The sequence below is a fragment of the Halichoerus grypus genome, chromosome 7 (genome assembly GCF_964656455.1).
Source record: "Halichoerus grypus chromosome 7, mHalGry1.hap1.1, whole genome shotgun sequence".
Taxonomy (NCBI): Eukaryota; Metazoa; Chordata; class Mammalia; order Carnivora; family Phocidae; genus Halichoerus; species Halichoerus grypus.
The window spans coordinates 60,477,747-60,495,392 of record NC_135718.1 but is presented as its reverse complement, the minus strand read 5'-3'; the positions used below and the strand labels follow the sequence as shown (position 1 = coordinate 60,495,392).

General features: G+C 37.5%; 1 long non-coding RNA gene and 1 other non-coding gene across 2 annotated transcripts in view; one reads left to right on the top strand and one right to left on the bottom strand.

Annotated features, from left to right (window-relative positions):
• Positions 1-17,646, top strand: part of LOC144382570 (uncharacterized) — a 372,453-nt gene that overhangs the window by 325,351 nt on the left and 29,456 nt on the right. Inside the window, exon 5 of the long non-coding RNA XR_013449753.1 lies at positions 17,304-17,469. This is a non-coding gene — a long non-coding RNA (uncharacterized LOC144382570). The remainder of the gene's footprint in view (positions 1-17,303; positions 17,470-17,646) is intronic.
• Positions 14,699-14,805, bottom strand: LOC118543179 (U6 spliceosomal RNA). Its single transcript, XR_004920956.1, has one exon. It is a non-coding gene; the product is annotated as a U6 spliceosomal RNA (small nuclear RNA).

The window sequence follows — 17,646 nt, the reverse complement described above, 5'->3', positions numbered from 1 at the left end:
CTCTGTAAGTTTGACTAATTGAACTAAAAAAATAATCACATGCTTGGAGTTAACACTTGCTTCTGATCATTGATTTATAAGCTTTCCACTGATGATGTAGAGTTTTGTTAGAACACAGGAGCGAAAACGTTCCTTTACATGTGGCAAAAAGGAAGTGGACTAATTTAGTCACTTTAAGGAAAACCACAGAAAGAAAATATCAATAGCATAACTTCACAGGGATAAATACCAAATGAAAGCTGCCTATTGTTTACCTGAAGATCCTTCTAAAATTATTGCCTTAAAATGAATTAGTGGGTTAGCCTGGATCAGGAATTCAGACTCAGAAGAAACCAGATGACAGGAAACTGGACTTTAATTAAAATAGAGAAAAAAATCTAGGGTATTGCAATGGCAGAACCAGATGTAGGAAGATTTAACTTGTTCTGATGCATTGTGGTCCATGCATACAGTAGGACAAGGTCTATTTAATTGAGTTATACTAAATGGAACCAACAATATAATTTTGGTCCTATCTGTCAAAACCACTTCCAACTGAAACAGATTTGTGCTCTAAAAAACTAATAACTCATCTCTCCACATTTCATTTTGCATCCTCTGTGTCCATCCAATTGTGTCAATTCTACTCAAACCCTCCACTGGGCTGCCTAATTGCCTAAATTAGACCACATTCCCCCCTCCTGAGAACTGGTGAAGAGGTTCATAATTTTTTGCCAACTTGATAATATGTATCTCAAATCCATTAAGAGACACTTTCTGGCCCATCTGCTCTTTGAGGACCAATGTGTATTGTTGCCCTTCAGGTAGCTCACTTGCTTATCTTGCTGTAGGCCAGTGACTGACCCACATGCTCTGATTCAGTATAGCTTATGGCTGATCACCTCTTTCAACAAGAGCCACTTAATAATTTAAGTGCATCAATGTGGTACCATTACGAAGATGAGATGGGGACATGCTGATACTGCATATAAAGTCTATGAAGGGAAAAAGAGAAAAAGGGTGAGTTTATCTATTACACTTCCCTCTTGGAGAGTTCTTCCATATTTTGCTATTAGTATGCCCTCAACAACATCCTGTCCACTTCCTGTGATACAAGTCACAGTGTGATTTCTCCTCTTGAAATATCTACTCTCATTCTCCTCTCTTGGAAGAAAGACATTAACCTTCTGACCATACTTACAAATTGTCTTGTTTTTCAAGTATCCCAGTATCTCTGTAAGGGTATGAGACTCCTCCCTCCAGGCAGTTTATTCAGAACCTAACTGAGCTCATCAGCAATCTCCTCATTCCCTGTTGTAATTGGGCTGAATCCTATTTTAATTAGACATAGAGATAATGAAGGAATTTTTTAATATAGTTTTTTAAACATATTCATTGTATTTAGAAGTTTATTTTGGGTTTAATTTACTTTTTGTTTTATCTAAAAGTGGCTGACTCTGCTAATAGCTGTAATAATAATTACTTTCCACTGATTGGGAACTTATTATAGGTTGTGTTGTGTAACATCTAATTTAATCCTCACAAAAATCCTGTGAAGCGAGTACTACTATGATCTTGATATGAATGAGAAAACCGAGGACGATGTAGGTTAAATATGTTACTCAGGATCCTACGGCAGTAAGCTTGAGAATTCGAACTTAAATCTAACTTGTAGCTTCTTATCTTACATATTTCAATATCTATCAGCTCTACATCATGATTGGGCCCTAGCATTTATGAGAGTTATCCCCCCGTAGAAGTGCCTTTGCTGTTCAATCTAGTTGAGGGGACTGAATTCACATACCTTCTGTATCAGTGCCTTGTTGTCTCAAGGAGGAAACCAGAGAAAACTAAAAGGTCAATATTAAAGAGAACAGCAGACATTGATAACTTTGGGAAACAGGAGAATTAGGCCAGAGGAAGTAAGAGGAGCTGATTGAGGCTCTGAGCAACCAGCAAGGAAGTGCTAATGTGACATTTAACACTTGTATTACATGACAGATGACTCAAATTCAGAAGACTGAGTATAGCCAGCCAAGAAAATGTTTAGAAACTGAACTTTACCACAGTTTTAAGTGACTGTACTATTTGTACTTGGAAGATATATTTTGTTACTCATTCCTTTATATTTGCATGGTTTATATATTTTTAAAAGTGAACCTATGTCATCCTTGGTCCTTTCTTTGTCCTTATGAATTAATGATAAGTAGAACACTGCCTGTTTGTTTTGTTTCTTTCTTATAAGTTTTTGACTCTGAGGAGATTCTAACCTCTGTGATAGCATAGTAAGTTCTCTGGACAAGTTTGGATGTCATCCATCCATTTTTCCCCTTAATGAAATTATGGTTTCTATAGAACTTCTAACAAAGAATCATCTGGTCTCTGTTTTGGTACCTCTAAGGATGGGACGTTATAGGCAATCTAGACTCAAATGGATCTGGGCCTTCAACTCAGTTCCCTTATATGTACAATCTATGACCTTGGGAAAGTTAATCCCTCATATATGACATGTGGATAATAATAATATCTACTACACAAAGATGTATGTATGTGTGTTGGGATAAAGTATCCAAGGCAACTCTCAAAACACTGCTAGCCATTTTCTATGTCAGCTCTGTTGCCTTTAAGTTGTTCATTTGTATGGTGAGCTATAATCTTTCTTTATCTTTTGCCCACTGGTAAGCATTCCATCTGAGTTCACTTAAAATAAGCTACCTGCAAAATAAAAAAAAAAGAAAGAAAGAAAAGAAAAGAAAACATGATTTTCTTACTATGTTGTGCTTCCCTATGTTTGCTTCTGCTCAGGGTTCTGGCTTGTAAACCATGATACTGTCATACTCTTGTTTACTAACCCTGGATATTGGAGCAGTAGAGTTGATAAGTGAACATGGTATATCTGTTTTGTTTAACAGTTTTGTCAGTAATAGAATTTGCAGCAATCCACTCGTAATTTTTTCCAAGAGGGGAGAGTCATGCACATTTAATTCCTAGCCTGAGCTCGCATTTCTCTGACTGATCAATTAGGTCCTATTAAGCAAAATTTGGGCATCTCTTGTGTACTGCCACTGAGCTAATGTTATGGAAATTATAAAAATAGATATGTGTGATCTATCTTTTTGAGTTACAATGTGGTAGTGATACAAAATAAGAAAACTCAATTCAGCATAAAGTTTAATATGAAAAGTTCTACAAAAGGACAAAACACTCACTACAAAGGTTTCAGAGGAAAGAAAGTACCTAGGATGAGAGAATAAAAAAAGGACTCATAAAGGAGGTGGCGTTTCAGAGGGGGTCTTAGAGAATGGGCATGTAATGCTAAACCTCAGAGATACCAATTTTCAGATAATAACTTGACTGAAATGAAAAAAAGTTAACACATTATTATTAGAAAAGGTGTGCAGAAATAAATATTTCCCTTCATATACTGTTGGCATAAGAGTGCATTATTACTTTTGGAAAGTAATCTAGCTATCCTTTATTAGAATTTAAATTGTGCATGCCATTTGACCCAGGAATCCATTTCTGGGAATGGATTTGAAAAAAAAAAAGTAATAAGTTATAAAGGTTTACATACAAAGATATTTATTTCAACCTCGTGTGTAATAGTTTTAAAAAGGGGATAAATTGAATGCTCAACTATGGGAATGGAAGAATAAATTAAGGACAATTTATATTATAGAATACAAGTGGTTATTAATATGAATGAAGCAGATCTCTATATATTGAGGTGAAATGATTCTATGTAAATCATATGAGAAAAGCTAGATGCAGAATAATATATATATGCATTATATATAATATGATTTCTTTATAAACCAAATTATTCATCAAATGTATATCTTTGTGCCTCTATTTTTTCATATAAAATAATGATTTAATCACGAAAATAATTATAAAATTCATCAAAACAGCCAGTAGTTATTAATAATGACTGAGTACATATAGAAATATGGAATATTATGGTGTGATATCATAATTAAAAAATGCCTTCTAATTAAATAAGTAAGTCATGACTGTACAATGTATAGCACAATGGCTATATTAATAACATCATATTGAATATTTGAAAGTTGCTAAGAGGGAAATCTTAATGTTCTCATCACAAGAAAAAAAAGATTCCGGGCTCTGTGTGGTGACAGATGTTGACTAGAACTTCGGTGATGATCATTTTGCAGGGTGTACAAATGTCATGTGATTATATTATACACCTGAAGTTAATAAAATGTTTTGTGTCAGTTATATCTCAATAAAAAAACTAATGCCTCCACTATTGAACTTAAACTTATTTTAAGTGATTAAAGCTCCATTTTGTCAAAAAAATAAATAGAAGAATACAAAAAAGTAGAGCTCTGGATATTTTTCTATATTTATACAAATTTGAGTTAAATTCAAATAGATATTTGCCAAATCAATAACACTGGTTAGTTAAGGATGGTTTTAGAAAAAGGGCAGAGATAGCCTTTTTTTCCCACACATTTACATTTTCAGTTTAACCTGTTCAAAAATGCATTGTCTAACAAAAACAGAATAGAAACTTTGATTTTCAACTTAAAATTAAAAAATAATAAATAAGTAAAGTGGTTGAGGTTACTTATGCAACCTTTAAGAACACTAGTAATTAAAAGGGGTGGACATAGAATTTGCCTATAAAATTCATTTCACCAGTGGAATTCAAAATAGGAATCAAAATAGGAATTCAAAATAGGAATCTATGATCAGTTCTATAGATGCAGACAATCTGATTGATATGGGTGATGAGAACCATCAAGATTACATATAGGCAAGTGCTTTCTGTTCAAATTGGCTAAGTTCATGTATTTCCTTCTTTCCATCTTTAGGCCCGTAATTATATATTCTTCATATTTAAAAACGCTTTAAGTGTCCAGAACAATGAGCGATTATGGAGTCTGAGAAGTTCCACCCTCTGCGTCTGCAAGCTGGAGACCCCAGAAAGCCAGTGGTGTGATTCTAGTCTGAGTCTGACAACCTGAGAACCAGGGGAGCTGGTGGTGGTAATCCCAGTCCAAGGGCAGAAGACTGACATCCTAGCTCAAGCAGGCAGGCAGGAAGGGTGTTCTATTTTTATATAAGGTAAAGAACATCTATGGAAGAGGGCATAATAAATTATCCCCTTTGGGTGGTAGAATTGGGGAAAGGGAGGGGAATTTGTTGCAAAACAAATATAATACCTTGGTGATTCAAATCACTGTCAATGAAAACACATATGTCACTCAGTGAAGACGAAAGGAATGAGTAGGTTGCCAGTAATCAGGATGGTTTGGGCACCAGAAAGGAGAGATTGCTTATAGACATGACTCCTGGGAAGAGACTCAGAGCTCAGCAATCCAGCAATGTAGGCCTGAGTGGAACAAAATCTGTAGAGACCGAAGAGACAGACTGACGGCAGCATGAACAGCTTGTATTTCATTGGTAGCTCAAGGGCAGCAAGTGAAGCCATTTGAGCTGGGAATTATGTGACTCTGGCTGTATCTGGAGGCATCTTCTAGCCCTGGGTTCAGGGTGAATTGCATAGGGCAGAGCCTGAGAGTCGAGAGAGCCCTTAAGAAGCTATTTGTAATAGTTTAGGCAACAGATAATAACCTATACTAGAGGGGTGGCAGTGATTTGGAGAGAGAAAAATGAGAATGATATGTGGGAGGAAGATTACACAGAGTTGTCAACTTATTGATGTAGATAGCGAGGGAGTGGAGGAGGAGGAGTAGTCAGTGGTGATTGAGAGAATCATGATATTCTTGGCAGAAAGACAGGGTTCTGAAAGTGGTTTGGAAATTAAAGGTGACAAGTGTGATTTATGGTGGAGTGAAGGACTAGTTGGCAACTAAAAATTGACACTCAGATTGAGGCTAGAGTTAGGATTTTGTGAGACTTTTGCATAGAGTGGGAAGGAGCTTGCAAGAAATAGATACAATTTACCGAAAAGAGACTGTGTAGAGAGAAAAGAAAGGGACAGAAGATAGGTCTGTGGTGTTAGCATTTTGAGTCTGAAGAATTAGAAGTCATTGAGAAGGTGTACCCAGAGCAACTGGGGGAAAATTCGCACAGCTTGAGAGGTGGAGTCCAACTCATGTTTTGCGAAAGTCTCTGTGTGTTTTTATCCTCGTTTATCTGAGGTTTTAAGGGATTGAGGCAACCACCACTAGTGCATATTAAAACCATTAAAAAGGTGAGAGGAACTTCATAATGGGAGGACCATGCTGACCCCACTTACACTCCCAGATTAATCCCAACATCACTAAAAGTGCTCTGACTTGTTATTTCTCGGATGTTATCTAATAGGCAGTATACAGTGAAAACATGAAATAATCCAAAAGGAAAAAATGATTGGAATCAGAATCAATGGAGCCTCTAGAGCTACCATTTTACAGGAAACCCAGTGGGTATAGGAAGAAGGTAAACAATAGCACAAGGAAATAATCAGTCAAATGCAGAATGTGAGACACTCTATATACTAAATTTGAGTTAGTTTATCAACATAGAAATGGCAGAAAAAAAAGGTGTGTGTGGGGGGAACTGTTATGGAATAAAAGAGACTTAAAAGTCATGAGAATCCTCTACCTATTCTGTCCCTAAAAAGGAAAAGATAGGAGTAAGTATAAGTTGGTTCAGATAGATCAGTGATCAGCCTTTCCCTCACCTGCCTCATCAAATCCATTACTGTGCCACTAGGAGGTGGTGATTTTGTTCCTTCAATGTCTCTCCATCTGTCCACGGTGCTCCAGGGCCACCACAGCATTGCAGTCCAGGTGCCATCATCTCTTGCCTGGAATTTCTACGACCATGTTACAACCCATTTCCTTCCCTCTGTTTTGTGTCCTTTTATGTTCACCATAGTGTAGCCTGCGTGAGTTTTAAAAATGCATACCTGGTCATCATGTGACTTTTCTGCTAGAGTCACTGCAATAGAGAAAGACCCAAATCCATCACATGACCTACTAGGCTTTCTGGGATCTAGCCCTTGCCTCCCTCTCACTGGCTCTCTATCTTCCTGCCTTGGCTAGCATTTCTGTTTCTTCAGTGGGTTATAGATTTCCCCTTTTGGTGCTTTTTTATATGTTGTTCTTGGTCTGCAGTGTCCTTTTGCAAACACACACACACACACGCACACACACACACACGTTAATTCTGCTTCAGGAAGTTCTCCCCTGAGTGCTTTCTAGGTCATGGCCTCCTTGTGCTAGGCTTCCTGCATTTTTTTCTTCGTAGTATTTATCACAACTTATAATGATGTATTTATGTGTAGGCCTCTTTATGTTGGTCAGCCTCAGGAAGCTAGAAGGCCCCTGAGAATAGGGTCTATGTCAGTGTGTTGAACACTGTATCTCTTGTGCCGAGCACAGTGCCTGCCACCTGAAAGTCTATAACAAATATTTGCTGAGTGAATGGTCGTTAGTGAGTCTTCTGGACACCTTGGACTGTTAGTAGAAGGTCACATGACTGTCCTCTATTTACCTGGTTTTGTGTTTCTTTTCCATTACCTACACCCCTTCTTGTTAGTTTAATTTGTGCTCAATCTCTCCAAATTTCAATTCTTGGGGTACTTTTTATATGGCATTGAGATTATTTAATGCATATAGTCAGATTTTATTTCCAGTCTTTCTTCATGAGTGATTCAATTGTCTTTGTGCATCGTCCAGTGAAGACTTCCAATTCTTCTTTTGCATTTTCGTATTTTTAAATTGGTGTTCCTAAAGTCTCTGGCTTATGTCAAGCTCTGCTTTAGTCTGTCTTTAGACCCTTCTGTCAGATTCCAGGATAACATAGTCAGTATGGCTCAGGTGTCCTGCAGTTTCCACATGTCCAATTAGTTTCCTTTTTCCTTCCCTTCCCTTCCCTTCTGTCCCCTCCTCTCCCCTCCCCTCCCCTCTACTCCTCTCCCCTCCCCACCCTGCCCCTTCCCTCCCCTTCTCCCCCTTCCTTCCTTCCTTCCTTCCTTCCTTCCTTCCTTCCTTCCTTCCCTTCTTCCTCCCTTCCCTTCTCTTCCCTTCCCTTCCCCCTTATCTTCATAGTATTTATCCCTCCTTCTTTCCTTCCTCATTCCCTCCCTCCCTCCTTCCATCCCTCCCTCCCTCTTTCTCTCTCCCTCCCTCCCCTTCCTTTCTTTTATCAGAGTTAAGTCCAGAAGAGCTCCTCAATTAGTGCTTCCTCTGACTAGGTTAAAATGTCTGCGAGGCAGGCAAAGTGTGGGAAAGTGGACATTCTTTCAGGGTATATCGATCTAGAGATTCATGCATATGGTTTGGGATAATTTACTCAATTTCTTTGATTTTTTTGTTTCCTTAACTATTACCTATCATGTGCAATTTATTTTGAATATTTAACAAAATAACATGTAAAATACAGCAGAGACTCAATAATTTGTTCATATTAAAAAAACTCTTATTAGTCTTTACCATTTGACAATATTTAAGAACATCTGGTTAATTATAAGTAATTTAAATAAGGTAAGGTCCTTTTGAAGGATAACTGCTTATATTTTGCCCAGAAGGCACAGGTAGGTGATTAGTTTTCATGTAAGGTGGCTCTTTAGACTTGAGATCCTCTTTCTTTTCCCTTCACGCTTATGTTCTGCAGTCTAATAGCATTTCCTATTAGATGCTATTAAATGCTATTAGACTGCAGAACTTTTCTTCCTGAGTACAAAGGGTTTAACTTACTGAGAATGTCCATCCTTGAATTTCCTTGAATTTCCAGCTCAAAGAATCGATTGGCCAAATCTTTGATCAATGTGCGAGTGGGCTAGGGATCACATAGGTGTGTCCTTTGTCAAGTTCAGTAGTTCTCAATTCCACCTGTCTATTAAATCCCTGGGGAGATTTTAAAAAACACTCATGACCATTTAGCACCCCCAGATATTAATTAATTTAATTGGGCTGGGGTGGAGTCTAGGCATGGGGGGTATTTTTTTTAGAGTTCTCCAAATGATTCTTTTTTTTTTAAACTTTTTTTTTTTTAAGATTTTATTTATTTATTTGACACAGAGAGAGAGAGACAGTGAGAGAGGGAACACAAGCAGGGGGAGTGGGAGAGGGAGAAGCAGGCTTCCCCTGGAGCTGGGAGCCCGATGCGGGGCTCGATCCCAGGACCCTGGGATCATGACCTGAGCCGAAGGCAGACGCTTAACCGACTGAGCCACCCAGGCGCCCCTCCAAATGATTCTATTGGGCAGCTAGAGGAGGAAACCACATGAGTGACTCCAATGATTAGCCCTTGAGAGTCAATTACTGGGCTGGCCAATGGGTGGGATATGAGAGGAGGCAAGCCAAACTTTTTAATAGTGCAGCTCTAATTCCAAACTAATAGCAGCATGGAGCATGATAAGTAGTACTTAAAATGGCCTGGTTAGTTTCATTCCTTCAGTATTTTGGCTTTGTCTAGATACTTATAAATGCTGGCTAGGCTTCAAACTCACATATAATTTAAAAAACTTTGAGAGGGGATTAAATGTAATTTTCCTTTTTTGCCTCAAAGTAAACATCACATTGAAGTTTTGGGAGGGCACTTAAATTTGTAGAGGGATAGGAAGTCACTTTTGTTTCTGATCCTTCAACAGAAATCAAACCCCGAGGTTATTATCTTCCCCTGGGGTTACAACAAGGGTGCTTCTGCCTCCCCTTCTTGCCCTTATGTATACTTATATACTAGAGGAATCTTGAGAAACTGCCCAAAAACTTAACAGCTTTTGAACCCTTGATTTTTCTGAAAAAGAAAAAGTGAAATTTGATTGTTTTAACAGCTTTCATGCAATGTATTTCTAAAGACATATCTTCACTGAATTTTTATAAATAATAAATACATTTACAAAACTAACTAATGTCAAATAGAGGGAATGAAGAGAGATGAGTTGGAGTAGGATGTTTTCACTGCAAATGAGGATAAAAAATCATGGAGTATCAGATGTCAAGTGAAGGACCTATTTGGGAGAGCTCTGATGGAGCTGGTTCTTTGACAAGCAGTGGAAAGATTATTCAGAGGGAGGAAAGGCAGGCGATGCGTATTGAAGAAGCAAAATAGGTTGAGAAACAAACACATTTGAAGCAGATGGTTTTGAGAGCACAGCAAATTTATGAAGTGTATTAAAATTAGGAAGTGCCATTTGAAGCTTCCGCCTGAAATGAGTGGATTAACGAATGCGATCCATTATCCCACCTGGAGACAGCCTATAAAATTCCTTAGCTAGGGAAAATATAGTTTTAATCAGTCACACAAAACAACTTTCCTCATGTACCCAGTAATAAAAAGCTTTATCAAGGTGATAGATGGGAAGATTACAGTATGTGTAACACTTTAGAATATTGGAAAACTTTTACGTGCCATTTACTAACTTGACTTATTTTTTATAGGTTCCCCATAGAAATGGAAATGTTTATGCTAAATTTCTAGATGAGAAAGATGCTACTTTCTCCCAAAAGAGAGTTTTGGGATGTGATGGATGTAGCCTAGCCATAGAATTGTCTTAACTTTGTAGAGGTCTATCTAGGAAGTTTTTCATGCTAAGCAAATTCCAAAGGTCTTGAGGTTTCCATCACTTATGTTTGATGCCGCAGATAGACTGTGTGGTCTCCTGCTCCCTAAAATGGAAAGGGGCAACAGAGGAGGCAATTGAGAACAGAGGTTCTGCAAAGGAATATCAAGTGAAATCAGTCCCTTCTCCTAGTATTTTCTAATCTCCTACCCACCCCCTCCTTCTATGATACACATAGGAAAGGTAAAAGCAAACTCATAGAATGTTTGCTTTATCTGAAATTTTTTTTTTCTATTTTGTTAGTCAGCCTTTGAGAAACTTTACTTCCACTGGGAAATTCTGTGTGCACAGCTGCTTTGTGGTATTTAGAGGAAATAATTCTTGACAGATAAACATCAACTATTTTGAGAAAAACCTGAAATTTAGGTTATTTTTCTGAACCAATGCCAACTTCATTTGATTCTATAGCCAGATGAAGTTGGCTTTTAATAAAATACATGATACATTTAATAAAATACATTTAGGTGCCAACCCAAGCTGATAGCTATGTACATTCATTGATATGACCAGCAAGCCTATTTTCCAGTTTTCCTTTAACACCCACAGATAAGTCTTATGGTCTGGTCTTCATTTATGAGCTGAATGAGCTTATTTCTCTAGTATTTAAATTTTTAAAAAATAATCTCTATCATCAGTCCAAAATTTCTCTTTACTAGGAACCTTTTGTAATATAGCAGAAAATAATGAGTTTGAGTCTGGGAGCCAAGCACACAAAGGTCCGAGTCTACTTGTTATACCATAGCTGGTCAAGTGGCCTTGTCCAGACTACTTAATTTTGTTGAGCCTAGGTCTTCTCATCTATACAATGGAATTATGATAATATTGTCTACTTGTTAAGATTATCAAAAGAATTAAATTAGGTAATGCACAAAGATGCTAACCATCATGCCTGGCCTATAGTGACCATCATACACATGTTAGTTATCCATCACCATTATTATCATCATTGTTGTTATTTCTTGACTAATCAAATGCACTTTCAATATCTTTGGTATTGCAGCATTTTTGTTTGTAGAGTGGACCATTTTGTCACGGGAGTAAAATAACCCATTTGGCTGTTCATGAACTTTTCTCCCTCTCAATCAAGTAAGACAATCCAGTAGGACAGTTTGAGGAATTGGCTTCATTTAGATTTTATCATTCCTGGTAAGGATGAGTCAGTGTGCTTCATTGCTCATCAGGCCACCCAAGGAACTGGCACCATCAATAGTTACAAGGACAGGTGCCTATTATGCTGGAGGCACTGTACTGAGGGCAGAGGTGAGGGAAATACACAGTGCAGTTACTAAAGGAGTGGGCATCGGCATTAGAGACCCTAGGTTTGTGTTCTGATGCTGACCCTTATAGATAGTATAATCTCAGACAAGTCATTAAACCTCTTTGATTTTAGTTTTAACATGTTAAGAGTGGAGACAATAATAGAACTTATCCCATAAGATTTTTGTGAGGCTTTCAAGAGATAGTGTATACAAGGTGCTTAGTGTGTATAAGGTGGCATATGTTAAGTGCTTGATGCATGGTGCCTCAACTGAAGCAATAATAGCACCAACAATGGCAATGGCTCAGAGAAGGGGGACGTGATGTCAAAGGAGCTGGGTTTGGATTAAGCCTATAGGAATGGATAGGATTGGAAGGCATGGAAGAATAGAGAGGATGTCATAAGCATGGTGGAGATTGAAGCCAGAATTTATAACATGAAAGAAAGGCTGGAGTAGAAGTTTCCAGTAGAAGGTAATATCTTTATATTTAGGAGGACTTTGTATGTCAGACTTAAGAGGTAACCTTTAATCTTTAAATTCAGTTTAAAGTTTAAATTCATAAGGATCATCATTTTTGAACCACATATCCTGGTTTTCTGAATCAATAAATCTGAGATTGGGTATAGGGATCTGCAGTTTTAAAAAAATATTTATTTATTTATTTATTTATTTAATTTATTTATTATTGACTTATGAAAAAGAGAGAGAGAGAGAACACAGGGGAGAGGGGCAGAGGGAAAGAAAGAATCTCAAGCAGACTCCACACTGAGCACAGAGCCTGATGTAGGGCTCTATCTCATGACCTTGAGATCATGATCTGAGCCAAAATCAAGAGTCAGACGCTTAACCAGCTGAGCCACCCAGGTGCTGCAGGTATCTGCATTTTTAATGAGGCCTCTAGAAGGTTCTGTTACAGATGATCTGCCTCATAGATCTTAAAACAGTGTCCTTGGCATGGGGGGGCATATTAGAGATTAGATATGGTACTTAATTACAAAAAATCCAAATAAGAACTGTCCTGAAAAAAATGTATATTTTCTGCAATAAGTACTAGCAAATAAGGTTTGAATGTCAGTGTTAAAATCTCTACTCAAATGTGGTTATCAAAGTGCAATGATGACTAGTATGTGGCTTCTAATTGCTCAAGTGATTTGAAGTTTAGTGGATTGGTTAAGGACATAAAATGTAAGCAGTGATATCTAGATCTCATGTTAAAAGTTTTGGGCTTGAATTCCAATTGAACTGCTCACTAGCTCTAAGCTCAGATAACATCTTAATCTTCCATTTGCCTTAGCTTCCTAGGGGATATAAGAATCTCTGCTTTGTGCAGGGGCCTCACAGAGAAGTTCTGAATGGGTTATGCTATACTAGAATGTGATTGTATAGCTCTACATACATTTAAAATAATGAAATTCCTTCAAGTTCTAAAGAAGGGGAACAAAATGGGGTGGAGGCTTAAAAGAAAGAAAAAACAAATCTGGGAGTGGGGGCCAGAAATACAAGAACAACTTTGTGAAGATGGCAGGATTCGAGTAAGCCTTGAAGGATGGATTCCATGTGATGGCAATTGATGGGATGGTTGGTATGTGTGGCGTTTCAGGTGGTTGGGGGAGCAGCATGGTTGAAGGTCAGAAATGTAGGGGCATTGAGGGTTATTGGGGTGAAGGTAGTTTAGGTTGAATGAAATATTAGGTAAAAGTAGTTAGAGATTTGGGGGAAATAGAGAAGATGCCAAGATTCTGATTTTTTTTAGTGTATATTAGTATTTTTTTCTTTATTTTATTGTATTTTATTTAAATTCAACTTAGTTAATATTTAGTGTAGTATTGGTTTCAGGAGTAGAATTTACTGACTCATCACTTGCATGTTAACACCCAGTGCTCATCCCAACACGTGCTCCTTTAATACCCATCACCCATTTAGCCCATCTCCCCACCAACCTCCCCTCCAGCCACCCTCAGTTTGTTCAGTTAACTATAGAGTCTTTTACAGTTTGCCTCTCTCTCTGTTTTTATCTTATTTTATTTTTCCTTCCCTTTCCCTATGTTCATCTGTTTTGTTTCTTAAATTCCACATATGAGTGAAATCATATTATATTTTTCTTTCTCTGACTGACTTATTTTGCTTGCATAATACACTCTAGTTCTGTCAATGTTGTTGCAAATGACAAGCTTTCATTCCTTTTGATGGCTGCATAATATTCTGTTGTATATATATACCAAATCTTCTTTATCCATTCATCTATCGATGGACATTTGAGCTCTCTTCATAATTTGGCTGTTGTTGATAGTGCTTTATAAACATTGGGGTGCATGTGCCCCTTTGAATCAGCATTTTTGAATCCCTTGGACAAATACCTAGTAGTGCAATTGCTGGGTCATAGGGTAGTTCTATTTTTAACTTTTTGAGGAAACTCCATACTGTTTTCCAGAGTGGCTGCACCAGTTTGCATCCCCCCCCAACAACAGTGCAAAAGGGTTACCCTTTCTCTGCATCCTCGCCAACATCTGTTGTTTCCTGAGTTGTTAATTTTTTTATTTTTTTATTTAAATTCAATTAATTAACATATAGTGTATTCTTAGTTTCAGAGGTAGAGTTCAGTGATTCATCAGTTATATATAACACCCAGTGTTCATTACATCATGTGCCCTCCTTAGTGCCCATTACCCAGCTACCCCATCCCCCACCTCTTCCCTTGCAGCAACTCTCAGTTTGTTTCCTATGATTAAGAGTGTCTTATGGTTTGTCTCCCTCTCTGGTTTTGTCTTGTTTCATTTTTCCCCTCCCTTCTCCTATGCTCCTCTGTTTTGTTTCTTAAATTCCACATATATGTGAAATCATATGATGATTGTGTTTCTCTGATTGACTTATTTCGCTTAGTATAGTACCCTCTAGTTCCATCCACATCATTACAAAAAAAAATATGGAATTTTTCATGAATTTGCATGTTATCTTTGTGCAGGGGCCATGCTAATCTTCTCTGTATCATTCCAATTTTAGTATATGTGCTGCTGAAGTGAGCACCTGAATTGTTAATTTTAGCCATTTTGACAGGTGTGAGGTGGTATCTCATTGTAGTTTTGATTTGTATTTCCCTGTTGATGAATGATGTTGAGCATTTTTTCATGTTAGGCACATTTGTATGTCTTCTTTGGAGAAATGTCTGTTCATGTCTTCTGCCCATTTGTTAACTGGATTATTTTTTGGGTGTTGATTTTGTTGAGTTCTGGATACTAGCCCTTTATCTGATATGTCATTTGGAAATATATTCTCCCATTCTGTCAGTTGCCTTTTAGTTTTGTTTAGTGTTTTCTTTGCTGTGCAGAAGCTTTTTATCTTGACGAGGTCCCAACAGTTTCATTTTTGCTTTTGTTTCCGGAGATGTGTCTAGTAAGAAGTTGCTGTGGTAGGGGTCAAAGAGGTTGCTGCCTGTTTTCTCCTCTAGGATTTTGATGGTTTCCTGTGTCACATTAGGTCTTTCACCCACTTTGAGTTTATTTTTGTATATGGTGTAAGAAAGTGGTCCCATTTCATTCTTCTGCATGTCACTGTTCAAATTTCCCAACACCATTTGTTGAAGAGACTGTCTTTTTTTCTGTTGGATATTCTTTCCTGTTTTGTCGAAGATTAGTTGACTATATAATTGTGGTTCCATTTCTGGGCTCTCTATTCTGTTCCATTGATCTATGTGTCTGTTTTTGAGCCAGTACCATATTGTCTTGATGATTATAGCTTTGTAATATAGCTTGAAGTCTGAGATTGTGATGCCTTCCACTGTGCTTTTCTTTTTCAACATTACTTTGACTATTTGAGGTCTTTTCTGGTTCCATACAAATTTTAGGATTGTTTGTTTTAATTCTGTGAAAAAATGCTGGTGTCATTTTGATCAGGATTACATTGAATGTGTAGGTTGCATTGAGAAATATAGACATTTTAACAATATTTGTTCTTCCAATCCATGAGCATGGAATGTTTTTCCATTTCTTTGTGTCTTCTTCAATTTCTTTCATAAGTATTCTATACTTTTCAGCATACAGATCCTTTACCTCTTTGGTTAGATTTATTCCTAGGCATCTTATAGGTTTTGGTGTAATTGTAAATGGGATCTATTCCTTGATTTCTCTTTCTGCTGCGTCATTATTTGTGTATAGAAGTGCAACAGATTTCTGTATGTTGATTTTACATCGTGGGACTTTGCTGAATTCATGTATCAGTTTTTGGTAGAGTCAGGTTTTCTACATAGAGTATCATGTTGTCTGCAAAGAGTGAAAGTTTGACTTCCTCCTTGCCAATTTGGATGCCTTTTATTTCTCTTTGTTTTCTGATTGCAGAGGCTAGGATTTCCAGTACTATGCTGAACAACAGTGGTGAGAGTGGACATCCCTGTTGTTTTTCTGATCTTAGGGGAAAACTCTCAGTTTTTCCCACTGAAGATGATATTAGCTGTGGGTCTTTCATATATGTCCTTTATGATGTTGAGATATGTTCCTTCTATCCCTATTTTCTTGAGAATTTTTAATCAAGAAAGGATGCTGTATTTTGTTAAATGCTTTTTCTGCATCTGTTGAGAGGATCATAGGGTTATCCTTTTTTTTTATTAATATAGTGTATCATGTTGATTGATTTGCAGGTATTGAACCACCCCTGCAGCCCTGGAATAAATCCCGCTTGATCATGGTGAATAATCCTTTTAATATACTGTTGGAATCGATTAGCTAGAATCTTGTTGAGAATTTTTGCATCCATGTTCATCAAGGATATTGGTCTATGATAATCCTTTGTAATGGGGGTCTTTGTCTGGTTTTATGATCAAAGTAATGCCGGCCTTGTAGAATGATTTATTTGGGTTCTTCTTTCTTTTTGGTAAGTCTGGTTAGGAGTTTATCAATTTTGTTAATTCTTTCAAAGAACCAGTTTCTAGTTTCATTGATTTGTTCTACTGTTTTTTTTTTTTTTAATTTCTGTCTCATTTATTTCTGCTCCAATCTTAATTATTTCCCTTCTTCTGCTGGTTTTAGGCTTTATTTGCTCTTCTTTTTCCAGCTCCTTTAGGTGTAAGGTTAGGTTGGGTATTTGAAACTTTTTGCTTCTTGAGGAAGGCCTGTATTGTTATATGCTCGCCTCCTATTACTGTCTTGCTGAGTCCCAAATGTTTTGGACTGTCATGTTTTCATTTTTTTTTTGTTGCCGTGTATTTTTTGAAATTGCTTCTTTAATTTCCTGGTTTACCATTCATTCTTTGTAGGAAGTTCTTTAACTTCCATGTATTTGTGGTCTCTGCAAGTTTTTCTTGTGGCTAACTTCAAGTTTCATAGCATTGTGGTCTGAAAATATGCATGGTGTGATCTCAATCTTTTCGTACAGGTTGAGGCAGGATTTGTGACTGGTATGTGATCTATTCTGGAGAATGTTCCATGTGCACTCAAAAAGAATGTATGTTTTGCTGCCTTAGGATGAAATGCTCTGAATATATCTGTTAAATACATCTGGTCCAGTGTGTCATTCAAAGTCATTTGTTCCAGGGGGAGGAGCAAGATGGCAGAGGAGTAGGAGACCTAAATTTCATCTGGTTCCAGGAATTCAGCTAGATAGGAATCAAACCATTCTGAACACCTACAACCTCAACAGGAGATCAAAGAAAAGAATAGCAACAACTCTCTGAACAGAAAAGCAACCACTTTCTGAAAGGTAGGACGTGCGGGGAAGTGAATCTGAGGTGATATTTGGGAACATAGATGGCGGGGGAGGGTGCCTCTGTCAGCCGCTACTGGCAAATGATAGAGAGCAGAGCACAAAATCGGAACTTTTAGAAGTCAGCTCCACTGAGGAATGTCACTCCAGTGGCTAAGTGGGGGGTGGAACCCT